This window comes from Hevea brasiliensis, chromosome 14 (genome assembly GCF_030052815.1).
Source record: "Hevea brasiliensis isolate MT/VB/25A 57/8 chromosome 14, ASM3005281v1, whole genome shotgun sequence".
Classification (NCBI taxonomy): domain Eukaryota; kingdom Viridiplantae; phylum Streptophyta; class Magnoliopsida; order Malpighiales; family Euphorbiaceae; genus Hevea; species Hevea brasiliensis.
Window position 1 is genome coordinate 5,864,342 of NC_079506.1, and position 13,631 is coordinate 5,877,972.

The window sequence follows — 13,631 nt, forward strand, 5'->3', positions numbered from 1 at the left end:
ACAATTAAAATAGAAAGGAAAGCAAAGACTAGAATCGCAAGCATAAAACAAGCAAGAAACAGAAGCACTCAACCAGATTTAACAATAGCTTACTGCAAACCACACTAGGCCAACAACCGAACATCCCAAGCCACAACGCAAAATAGTGATGACTCTCCGACACAAGGAGAAAAGATTCCAACAGCAACTAGCACCAACCAAGAAACACATGTTGCAGAAAGCAAGCAGTGATTGAAAGAAAATCAGAATTGCAAAAAATCAGAGGGTGGCAACCAGATCTGAATTACGGGCAAGTCCTTCCTTAGCCAACGAGTCAGCCACAGCATTAGCCTCACGAAGAACATGGAAATCACCACTGGCGGGACGGCCTTCAAGAGATTTGAAATCTCATTCACAACAGAGTCAAAATTAAAACGCACTATAGTAACTTCTCCACATGAGACAAAATTAGACTTTAATATCCATGGAAGAAAAAATGAAGATTGAATAACATAACAAAAAGAACAAGATGGATAGAAGTATGGCCTACCAATGGATTCAGCATCCTCTCTATTTGTTCACCACTTTCCAATCTATTAGAATTTCACTATGCATACTGTAAACTTGCGTTCCTTTCGTCATCACTATGTGGTATGTCCTGTACGTAAAGAATCAGTATAAAATTTCAGATAAAAAAAATTAAATAGGTTTTGCCAATTGAAGACAAAAGCAGCAACTTACAGATTCATTGTCGTCTAGTTGATAGTGGCCCTCCAATTGAATAATTCTGGCTTGGACATTAATATATGAGATGTGAGAAACTAAAGGCCAATCCTCACAATATTTATTTGCACATCTTCTCCTCAATATGGGACATCCATAAATATGCAATTTTCGTAAAGAGGTGAGGGAACGCATCTCTTGAGGTAGAGACTTCAAGTCTCGGCAATCAAATATTGTTAGTTTCTCAAGAGAAGTGAGATTCTGCAGTCCATATGGCTGTAGAGATTCGACTGCTAATTGAGAAAACATGAGCGTCTTCAATTGAGAGAAAGGAGGAACGGTTGAGGAAGAAGATATTGATGGTGTGAATATTTCCTGCACAAGTTGCAAGCTTACATTGTTCAATTCTAGTGCTTCATTGAGAGATGGAAACTGAGGGATCCAACTCAATTTAGGGCAATTATGACAAATGAACTGGGAAAGAAACGTAAATTGGGCTAGCTTAGCTGTTGAATCATCCCTCTTCTTCTGCCATCCCATTAGCTTCGGACAATACTTTATAATGAGATACTTCAGAGATGGAAAAATGATGTTCCTTGTCCTCAATTTCTATGTATTCTAAATCATCTAGACCACCAATCTCTAGCTTTCGAAGAGAACAGATTTGATCCATTGCTGGAAGATGCTTACAACTGCTACAACGCACTAACAGGATATGGACAAGATTTGTGAGGGAAGAAAGCCAACTTGGGAAACTCCTGCCTCCATACTGATACACCTTTAACTCTTTAAGATTAGAATTTGGTCGGAGATTTTGCAGTGCCATTTCTTCACTATCACCATTTACATCACCCCTTGCATCACCATATCGACTCGATACTAGAACCAATGATTGAAGAAGCAGCTTCTCCAAATTAGGATTTACTTTCCCATTTTTCACAAATCCCAAATTTCTAATTTGAGACTTCCGTTCAAATTGTAGAGGCTATTCAGTTCATCTAATCCTCCAACATTCTTTGAGATTGAACTATCTTTTGCCACTACAAACCATGTCAGTGTCTGGAGTGAAGTCAGTTGCCCAAGCCCACGTGGCATATGAGTCAAAGAGTAACAATTATGACAATATAAATGCCTAAGATTACTCAAATTTTTAATATCTTCAGGCAACTCATTTATATATTGACAGCCAGAGATATTTAGCACTTGCAAATTCTGTAGGTTTGTAATAGAATTTGAAAGTGCTTTGATTTCTGAATTTTTTGAAACATCAAGATATCTCAAATGTTTTAGACTTTCTATGGAACTAGACACTTCTGTCATTCTACAATCTTGCATACCACAGACGCGCAACTGCTTAAAGTTTGAAAAAATACGAATTGCATCATGATCATAGAATTCTTGATGTGGCAAAATAAAACTTCTCAATTTTTCGGAATACTTAAAACAACAGGGATTATGTCTGATGAATCTAAACGAAAGTCCAATTTCAAATGACGCACTCTTTCATCAACACTTTTTTCTTTAGAATTCATTATGCTAATCTCTTTCCCAGCAACCAAAGTTGCAAGATCATGCATCAAATCATGCATTGTGCAACTTTGAATATGCCCAAATCCATCCCTTTTCACATTTTGAAAAAATGATCTCCAACATAAATCCATAAAATACTCAATCCCAATATCTTCAATGCATGCACTCTTATTTGATAACTCAATAAATCCATGTGCAATCCATTGATGAATCAGTGTCTTCACATCAATCTCATAATTTTTAGGAAATAATGCACAATATGCAAAACAATACTTCAAATGGGGTGAGAGATGATCATAACTCAACTTAAGTGTTGGTAAAATACCATTCTCATTTTGAGCTATATTGGAAAGATCATCTTGTAAAAAACGCAACCATTCTCCTTCTGTTTCTTTAAAGTATAAAATACTTGCAATTGTCTTTATTGCAAGGGGAACTCCACCACATTTCTTTATAATCTGCTCTCCAATCGGTTTCACATTAGGACTCTTTGGCTCTTCTCCCTTAAACACTATTTTCTTAAACAAAGACCAAGACTTATCTAGAGCTAAGCCCTCTAGAGGATAATGTAGCAATGTACCAGTTATTTTTGCAACCATTTCAGAGCGAGTGGTTACCAAGATCCAACTTCCCCTAGCACCACACATCAATATTACCTTTAAGTCAAGCCATTTTTTAAGATCCTCATTCCAAACATCATCCAACACTAAGCAATATTTCTTTCCACTAATTTCATTTCGAAGACGTGCTTGCAATTGATCCAACTCAAAGTTTCCTAGCTCTTTTCCGATTGATTTTAATGTCTTTTCTACTATTACTTTTAGATCAAAGACATCAGAGACACTCACCCACAACTTCAGGTCAAAATGAGTTTTGACTTTTTCATCATTATAAACATATTGCGCTAACGTGGTCTTTCCTAACCCTCCCATCCCTACAATGGGAAAGACCGAGACATTGTCTTCAGTGGTGGAGTGTAATAAAAGATCTACAATTGCCTTTCTATCATCTTCCCTCCCAATGACTTCTTCCTCACCTACATATGAGATAGTTTGGTCCCTTCCCCTACTTAACAATGGCGCCTCTCTGAAGCGCTCCAGAAGGTCAAGGGGGTAGTCTTGCCTATCTTTGGCAATGGCATCCAGCCTCTCCCTAATTGCCTTAATCTTATGACCCACCTTATAACCATAAACAATTCGATTGGATGGTGAAAAGAAAAGGCATACCTCCTTCGAGACTTTATTTCCTCCCATTACTTGGCGACGCAAAGCTTCGGTGGAGAAGTCATCCAGCAAGTCATCAGCATCATAAACAACTTCTTTTAGCTTTCCGAGCCAGAGCTTGACCTGATTATTCAAGGCAGACTTCTCCTCTGCATCAAGAAGCACAGCTTGGATTGTGGTGAGTGTGCTTTGAGTTTCTCGAGTTCATCGTTCACACCCCACCACAGCCCAATCTGCTGGAGAACTCCAGAACCCAGTTTCTTGATGATGTCTCCAGCAATGTTGAAGAGAACTTCTTCGGCCATTTTTGGAAAAAAGGGCGGATAGATAGATGTATTTTGTGATTGCGAAAGAGGCAAATGCTGTGAAGACATGGGGAGGAATGGCAAAAAATATTTATTAAGAGCTATGGATCTTAAATTCTTGTGCATTACATTTGAAATCTATGCCTTGCGTAAAAAAAAGTCATCAAATGACATAAACTTGCTGACACCTTTCCCTTTGGTAGGATGTAAGTATTTAATCAAGGCAAGAAACAATCTTTTATGCTTGTTTTCTTGTTTATCATTGAAAGCAGTATAATTAAAGAAGGGAATTAAAGCAGTGAATAATAGATGCCTCTCTTTTTGCCGGGATGCAAGCATTTTCTGCTTTATTCTTTGTTCAACATTGAAAGCAATATGAAGAATTAAATGTGCAAATCCTTGAACATGAATGTTTGGGCTTTAGCAGTGAAGTTGTCCTCCTTTGCTTAATGAAGAATTAAGCATGGGCTTTGGTATTTAAATTTGATATAATTCGAAACTAAAAATTGATATATTCTAAAAAAATTCAATCTGACTAGGATAGTTTAAATTTTGGGTCAAGTCCACAATTGAACATGTTGAGCTCGGCTCCAGCCCATAAGCTGAAATTTTATAATTCTAATTTTTTTAATTAATGTAAAAAAATCATTTATAATAAAATAAAATTATTTTGAATTATTATTAATTACTTATATGAATCATAATTCAAATTAAATTATTTATAAGAAAAAATTTAATTGAATTCTCACATACTCATGATTGATTTATGTTTTTTTTAAATAATTTTTTTTAAATTAGAAAGGGTTGGAATTCTTTCATTTTAAACGTAAAGTTTAATAAAAAAAATTAACTGAATTAAATTCTTGTAAAATCTTGTACTCCAAAAAAGGACTTACGTCCGGATGATAATAATTTCGAACTAACATTTTCAGCTTCTTCCTTCCTGAATTAATCCAAATTCATTCTTACAAAGACATGAGCATAGATATTAATGATGCATGCATTTTAGATAATCATTTAGGAGTAATTTTTGCACATAATTTACCCTTATTCATAGCTATTATTTTAGATTTTAGTATATATTTAGTCAATTTTGCAATTTTCACATTTCTTAGTTTAATTTTTGGAATTTATTTGTTTTGTAGGTTAAATCTGGAGAAATTTGATGTATTTTGATCAGAGTAGCCATTTGGAGGAGATTAAAATCGAATTGAAAAAATTTAGAAGTTTAAAAAAAAAAAATGGCCGAGAGCGACACAACCCGCAAAGACAACCGAATTAGCTCATGTCGCAGTTGTGTCGATCGCCGATATTCACGCCGAGAGCGACACAACCCGCGACACAACCGACTCGCTTATGTCGCTTTTATCGAAAATTTTTGACGTGGCATTTCCGCTACTCCACCTTTTACCTCACTTTCTCCGGATCCTTCCCTTTACCCATTCTAGAACAAATCCCTTGCCTATATAAAGTGCCCTTTATCACTTTCTTTCCATAGAGAGCAAGGGAGGCATTTTTAGGAAGATAGAAAGAGGGAAAGGGAGGAGCATCTTCTGATCTTCTTCCAAAGCAGCAAGAAGGATCACGCTCGCACTTTTCTCGCAGAGATCCCGCTGCAAATCACTGGTTTTTCTACCCTTTAAGCTTACAGTTCCATTATTTCTTCATTTCTTCATTTGGGTTTATCTTTAAACAATGATTTGTGAGTAGTGTAGTGAGATTCTAGAGATGGGGTTGTAAATATTGATGTGTTTTGTGGTGTTGAACTGATTTAGCCATTTAAATGAAGATTGTTATATTTTGATTTATTGCTTGTGTGCTTATTTCCATGCTTGATGAATGGGCCTCATTGAGTTAAGTTTTAATCCTTAATAGATGGACTGAAAAGTGAATATTGGGGATAGATAATCTTGCAATAAACTTTATTTTCTTGGTGTTAGAAATAAGCTAAGAAGATTAAGGGAACTTTCCAAAATCAATTAGAGCATTAATTGGGTTTTGTTAGATTTGAAATACCGTGAAAACAGTGGTTTGATTTAATGAAAACCAATTTTGAGATGCTTGAAAAAGGTTTCAAAAATTTAAGAATTGATTTCCTCAAAATTGCAATTCTCATGTGTTTGGCTAAATTAGGGAAAAATCACATGCAAACAATATTGAAAATCCAATCTCTAGAATCAATTTATTTTTCATTGAAATTAGATTTAAATCCTCCAAACCTCATAAATAGCAATTTAAATTTAAATCCAATTTAAATCCAATTTCTATAATCACTTTATTTTTATTTTTATTGAATTTAGATTTAATTCTTCTTAATTTCATAAATAGAAATTTCAAATTAATTTTTGGTAATCTAGTCTAATTAATTTTAGTTAATTGTTTGATTTAGCATTAATTCCTTAAATACCAATTTTAATTCCAAATTTCATTTTACATCTTTAATTTTTGTCTTAATTTTAATTTTTAGATTTTATTTTTAATATCTTTTAATTTTTGTCATTCTAATTTGCTTATACTTTTATTTCCAATTTAAGCACAATTCCGTGGATCGATATCATTTTAAAACTATACTATCGTGACTCGCACTTGCGGACACACCGTATCAAGTTTTTGGCGCCGTTGCCGGGGAATTGTTTGTTTTAAATTGGATTTTAATTGTTTTAAGCTAATTAGAATTTTTATTTTCTTTTATTTTCACTATTGTTCCTTGTGTTTTTCAGGTACTTTTCTTGTTTATGAGACGATCGAAAAGCACAAGTGACATCAATTGTTGTTCAACTCAAATTGAAAAATTCACGAGCCAACAAAAAGGAATAAAAAAGAAGAAAAGAAGCAGAAAAAGAAGAACAACAAATATTTGAGCAAGAGGAGACAATAGAAAATATGGAGAATCAAAATAGAGCTATTGGAGGAGATAATGGAGGAAACGAGCAAAACGGGCAAAATGCTGTTGTTAATCAAAATGATCCTCAAAGAAGATCCATGTTAGATTATGCTTTTCCTAGATGTACTGATGTGAGAGATAACAGACCTATTATTGGAGCTAATCAATTTGAATTAAAAACTGGTCTTATTCAAATGGTTCAGAATTCACAATTTGGAGGTAGCCCACTTGAAAATCCTCATTCTCATTTGAAGAAATTTTTGATGATATGTGGTACACAAAGACAACCTGAGTTTCAGATGAAGTTATTCTACCACCTTATTTCCATTTTCTCTTGGATTCAAAGATTGGAGTGGTATGACTCACTCCCACAAGCTATTATAGCTACTTGGGAGCAGCTATCTCAAGCTTTTCTATCTCAATTTTTCCCACCTGGGAAAACTACTCATTTGAGGAATTTGATGGTAGCTTTTAAACCAAGGGATGATGAAACTTTGTATGAATCTTGGATGAGATTTAAGGAGCTTGAAAGGCAATGTCCTCATCATGAAATACCCAAATGGATGATTGTTCAAAATTTCTACACCAGAGTTACTCCAGCCATAAGAAACACAATTGATTCACAAGCAGGAGGAGATTTCATGAGAATGACAAGTGAAGAATGCTATGATCTATTAGAGAAGATTGCTCATAATACCCATTTATGGGGGAATCCTAGAGCACTTGAGCCAAAGAAAGTCGATCTATGAACTTGACTCAGTTAACTACATGAATGCAAAATTTGATCAGTTGACTCAGCTTCTTAGTGATTTTTGCACAAAGGCAACAACCTCAACTCCTACAACTATGCAACAAGTTGCCTTCACAGATGGAACTCAAAGTTGTGGAGTTGATTATTCTTCTTATGGTGATGATTATTTGCAAGAACAAGCTGCTTATGCAGGAGGTTATCAACAAAAACCTATGGGAAATGCTTACTCTAATGTGAACAACTCAACATGGAGACCACAAGCAACTTTTGCTCAATAAGGCCAAAGCTCAAATTATGCTCATAACCAAAGCTTTATGCAGCAAAATAGGCCTCAATTTCAGCCTCAATTTCAGCCCACAAGGCAGCCACCACTGGATATCAAGCAAGAGCACAACAATCCCTTCCACCTCATGAACCAAGCCAACCTTGAGAGCATGATGGAGAAATTTTTGCTGAACAAAGCAAGATGAATAACAAATTGGAGGAAGAAATGCAACACATGAGACAAACCATGGATCAATTACAAGTCCACAACCGCATGTTGAGACTCAATTGGCGCAACAAGCAAGCTCATCAGAAGCAATTCCTATGGGAAACTACCTAGCCAACCACAAAACCCTCATGAACAATGTAAGGTCAGAACCTTGAGAAGTGGTAAAAAGTTGGTCAAGAGAGTGAAAACAAGAGAGAAGAAAAAGAGAGCACAAAAGAAGAAAATTCAGTTGAGAACAAGAAAAATGAAAAAGAAGAAGAAAGCAAAAGTGAGCAAGATGAAGGAGAGAAACCATACATCCCACCTGAACCTTACATCCCACCCTTCCCTACCCTCAAAGATTCATCAAGCATAAACTAGACAAACAATTTGGCAAATTCTCAAGTGCTAAAGAAGTTGTATATCAATGTGCCATTCATCGAGGCACTATCCCAAATGCCAAGTTATGCCAAGTTTTTGAAGGAGATTCTTTCCAACAAGAGAAGGCTAGAAGATTATGACACCATCAACTTGGGAGAGCAATGCAAAGGCTATAATTCGTAAAAGTTACCTCCCAAACTCAAAGATCCGGGTGTGTTTTCCATCCCTTGTCATATTGGTGATAATTGTGTGGCAAATGCTTTATGTGACCTTGGAGCTAGTGTCAGCCTAATGCCACTTTCAATATATGAGAAGTTGAATATGGGAGAGTTGAAGCCCACAAACATGTATCTTTCATTGGTCGACTGCTCAATTAAGTATCCTAAGGCATTCTTGAAAATGTGCCTATCAAGGTTGGGAAATTCTACATTCCGTGGACTTTGTCATTTTGGATATGGAAGAAGACACAAAAGTTCCTATCTTATTGGGAAGACCCTTTTGGCAACAAATTGTGCATTAATTGATGTAAAGGGTGAGCAATTGACACTTAGAGTGGGAGATGATCAAATGATATTCAACATCAATCCAGCCATGAAAAGGAAACATGAAGAAGTTGAGTCTTGTTTGCGGGTAGACATTATTGAAGAGATTGTTCAAGAGCATTTCAGAAAAAGCTATCCACAAGACCCACTTGAAAATTGCTTAGTCCATGGTGGGAGCATTGATGATGATAATCACAACATGGCTATTTTTATGCAATACTTGGAAAGCTCTCCACCACATCCTCAAGCCACAATTTTTCAACTTGAAGGAGTGCAAAATTTGGAGATCAAACCACCATCATTAAAGGTAGAGGATGCCCCAAAGGTAGATCTTAAACCTCTTCCTTCCAACCTCGTATGCTTTTCTTGGACCCAATGAAACATATCCTCGTTATAATTAATGCATGTTTGACTGATATTGAGATTGACAAATTGTTGAGAGTTTTGAGAGAATATAGAAGAGTTTTGGGTTATGCAATTGATGATATAAAGGAATTAGTCCAACATTGTATGCATAGGATTTTCCTTGAGCCAAATAGTAAACCTTCTATTGAACACCAAAGAAGATTGAATCCTACAATGAAGGATGTTGTGAAAAAGGAAATCCTAAAATTACTAGTCACTGGAATTATTTACCCCATTTCGAAAGGAGTGGGTTAGTCCTGTGCATGTTGTACCAAAGAAAGGTGGGGTGACAATGTTAAAAATGAAAATAATGAATTGATACCCACTAGAATCAAGTACAGTTGGAGAATGTGCATAGACTATAGGAAGTTGAACAATGCCACAAGAAAAGACCATTTTCCCTTCCTTTTATGGATCAAATGTTAGAGAGATTAGCCAAGCATTCATTCTTTGTTACTTAGATGGATATTCTGGTTTCTTTCAAATTCCAATACATCCTAATGACCAAGAGAAAACTACCTTTACTTGTCCCTATGGCACCTTTGCCTATCGAAGGATGCCATTCGATTGTGTAATGCGCCGCACATTTCAAAGGTGCATGATGGCCATTTTTTCTGATTTTATTGAAGAAATTATGGAGGTCTTCATGGATGACTTTTCAAAGATATGGCACTAATTTTGATTCATGCTTGACTAATTTGTCTAAAATTTTGCAGAGATGTCGATAATGATCTGTGTTGAATTGGGAGAAATGCCACTTTATGGTCCAAGAGGGGATCGCTTTAGGCATTTGATCTCCAATAGGGAATTGAAGTGGATAGAGCTAAAATAGAAATTATTGAAAAATGCCCTCCAACCATCACAAAGGAGTGCGGAGTTTCTTGGACATGCCTGGTTTTACTACGATTTATTCAAGATTTTTCTAAACTTGCTAAACCCTTAACAAATCTTTTGAATCATGATGTTAAATTTGATTTTAATCAAGATTGTATGGTTTCTTTTGCAGGTTAAAGATTTGCCTTAACAATAATTTCCTATCATGCAACCCCGCATTGACTTTGCCATTTGAAATCATGTGTGATGCAAGTGAGTTTATCGTTGAGCCGCCCTGGCCAAATAAAAGATAGAAAACCTTATGCCATTTACTATGCAAGCCGAACCCTTGATGAAGCCCAAGTTAATTATGCCACAACTGAAAAGGAGTTCCTTGCGGTAGTATTTGCACTCAATAAATTTCGTTCTTATTTGGTCAACTCAAAGGTAATTGTTTTCACCGATCATGCAAAGAATAAAGTATTTAATGAGCAAGAAAGAAGCTAAATCTAGGTTGATTAGATGGATTTTATTACTTCAAGAATTTGATTTGGAAATAAGAGATAAAAAGGGTGTTGAGAATGTGGTGGCTGATCACCTTTCTAGGATGAAAACTGAAAATAAAGATGATGAAATTGTGCCAATTGATGAATTTTTCATGAATGAGCAGTTGTATGTGTTGAATTCTGCACTTCCATGGTTTGCTGATATTGTGAATTTCTTGTCTTGTGGTGTCTTGCCACCGATTTGTCTTGGCAAAGAAAAGAAAAGATTCTTGCATGATGTTAAATTTTATTCTTGGGAAGAACCTCTTTGTTTAGAAGATGTAATGATGGAATAATTAGAGATGTATACCAGAGGAAGAAATAAATGATGTTATTTACCATTGTCATTCCTCTGAATATGGTGGTCATTTTAGTGTTTCAAAAACTGTTGAAAAGGTCTTGACATCAGGTTTCTATTGGCCTAATATGTTTAAACATGTGAGAGACTTTGTAAGCAAGTGTGATAGGTGCCAAAGGGTAGGCAACATTTCCAAAAGAGATGAGATGCCCCAACAATCCATATTAGAAGTTGAATTGTTTGATGTATGGGAAATTGATTTCATAGAGTCATTTCCATCTTCTTATGGGAATAAATATATCTTGGTAGGGGTGGACTATGTATCTAAATGGGTAGAAGCTATTGCTACACCTACCAATGATGCAAAAGTTGTGGTAAAATTTCTGAAAAATTTGTTTTGACTGTGTTTGGTGCCCCACGTACATAATCAGTGATGGTGGTAGCTATTTTTGCAACCACCAATTTGAAAATTGATGAGAAAATATGGGGTAAAACATAGGATTGCCACACCATATCACCTCAAACAAATGGCCAAGTAGAAATCACAAATAGAGAAATCAAGCAAATCTTGGAGAAAATCACAATAAGTCCAAAAGATTGGTCCCTTAAATTAGATGACACTCTTTGGGCATATAGAACAGCATTTAAAACCCCCATAGGAACTACACCTTATAGGTTTGTTTTTGGGAAATCATGCCATTTGCCCGTAGAATTAGAACACAAAGCTTATTGGGCCATAAGAGCAATCAATTTTGATTTACAAGTCTGGACACGTAAGACTTTTGCAACATGATGAATTAGAAGAATTGAGACTTGATGCTTATGAAAATGCTAGGATCTATAAAGAAAGAACAAAAAAATGGCATGACAAGCATATCAAGAAAAAGGACTTTAAAGAAGGAGATTTGGTTCTCTTATTCAATTCAAGGTTGAAATTTTTTCCAGGAAAATTAAAATCAAGGTGGTCCGGTCCATTTAAAATTATGAAAGTTTTACCTCATGGTGCTGTGGAAATTTTTGGTGAAAAATCTGTAATTTCAAGGTAAATGGACAAAGGTTGAGGCATTATTCAGCTGGTGAGCCAATTGAGAAGATAGCAACTTGCTATCTTTCTCATTCTCCATAACATTTTGAGTTAGTATGGTCAAGCTAAAGACCTAAACTTAGCATTTTTGGGCATAACTCATAATTTTTCATTGATTCTTTATTTCTTTCATATATAAAAAAAGCCCACTACCCATAAAAAAAAAAAAAAATTTAGTTGCTTAATTCATTAGTGTTTTTAACTTGTTTAGTTAATATTCGCTTGTGTTGTTTTTATTTTACTTGAACCATTTACTTATTCAGTTTTTTTTTAGTTCCTCATAAAATACATTTTTCTTTTATATCTTTAGTACAATTGCTCACTTGCTTTGATTTGCTATTTCGAATTTACACTAGATGGCTATATTTTTGAGCTTAACTCTCTATTTCAACTTTTTGAGTTTAATTGATTTAATGGATTCCATTGCACGCTTTCTTTTGCAATGAGTGCAAAGAATTGTCCAAATTTTACCTAATTAAATTGGCTGCACTTCAATGAGGTAACACTTCTTATCTCAATTGTGTCACTTTCAACACAAGTTGTGCTATCGCTTATGCAACAGGTAATAATTTCTCTATGCACATATAGCCAAATTATCCCATTCCTTGCACATTTTTAACATTGAGGACAATGTTCATTCCGAGTATGGGGAGAGGGTAAATTTTTGCAAAAATTATTTTTCCTTGCAAAAATTATTTTTCTTTTCATTTGCATATAGCGACACACTCATTACTTCATACTTGTACATATTAACATACATACACGTATATAGCTTCATATACTTAGTTATGCATACTTAGTTGCATATAGGTTGACTATACATTTACACTCATGCATTTCATTCATTCATTTAAAATTTTTGAATTTTTAAACTAGCCTTTGGATTCCATAAGCCACTTATTCAATCAATCCAACTTTCATTTAGATTGTTAGTGGAATGAAAGTTCCAGTTGGGTACAAAGTCTTAAGCATTATTCTTTCTCTTACTTAATAGCTGAAAATTAATATATCTATCTAGGTATGCAGATTCTGATTAGTTATTTTGAGTTTTGAGTGTCTGAATAAGCCTTCAAGGAAGAAAATGGTTATTGTCGTCTCACCATTCCTAGAACAAGCATCTTAGATCTTTCAAAGCTAAATTTTTAACTTGCATTCGATAAGAATATAATTTAGGCATTCCTTCATATTTTTAAACCTCATATTTAGCCTTAACCAACCTTAATTTCATTTTAACCCTTGCAAACCCCCTTGAACCTTAATTCCCTAATTTCTTTGGAACCCAAATCATTTACCTAGCCATAAAACCTAAACACTACCACCTATTTATGAGAATAATATTTTAGCAATTAAGTGCATAAAAAAAATTATATAAAAAAAAAACTTGGAGGATTGAAACATCTTGAAAAGTGCTAGAGTAATTGTGAAAAGCTGATTAAAAAAAAAAAAAAAAACAGGGTCACCAAAATATCCCAAACGTAATTTTGGGTGTGATATGAAATAGGGACACATACAAAATAAAAATATATTATAAAAGTAGTCCCTTTATTGTGTTAGCACTTAAGATTCATTGTGAATTTCTTTCCTCTTGATAAAAAAATTAGTATTATAAAAATAAAAAATAAAAATATTTGAAAAAAAAAAAAAAAGAGAAAAATTTGGATGCACTTTGAGTTTCATGATTAATATTATTCTCATA

The 13,631-nt window shown here is 34.7% G+C and overlaps 1 non-coding gene and 1 pseudogene across 1 annotated transcript; both read right to left on the bottom strand.

The window, feature by feature from the left end:
- Positions 1–371: 371 nt before the first annotated feature.
- On the bottom strand, positions 372–4,098 carry LOC131173420 (putative disease resistance protein RGA3; annotated as a pseudogene).
- A 2,992-nt stretch (positions 4,099–7,090) lies between these two features.
- LOC131173594 (small nucleolar RNA R71) lies at positions 7,091–7,197 on the bottom strand. The gene has a single exon (XR_009143908.1). It is a non-coding gene; the product is annotated as a small nucleolar RNA R71 (small nucleolar RNA).
- Positions 7,198–13,631: the final 6,434 nt, after the last annotated feature.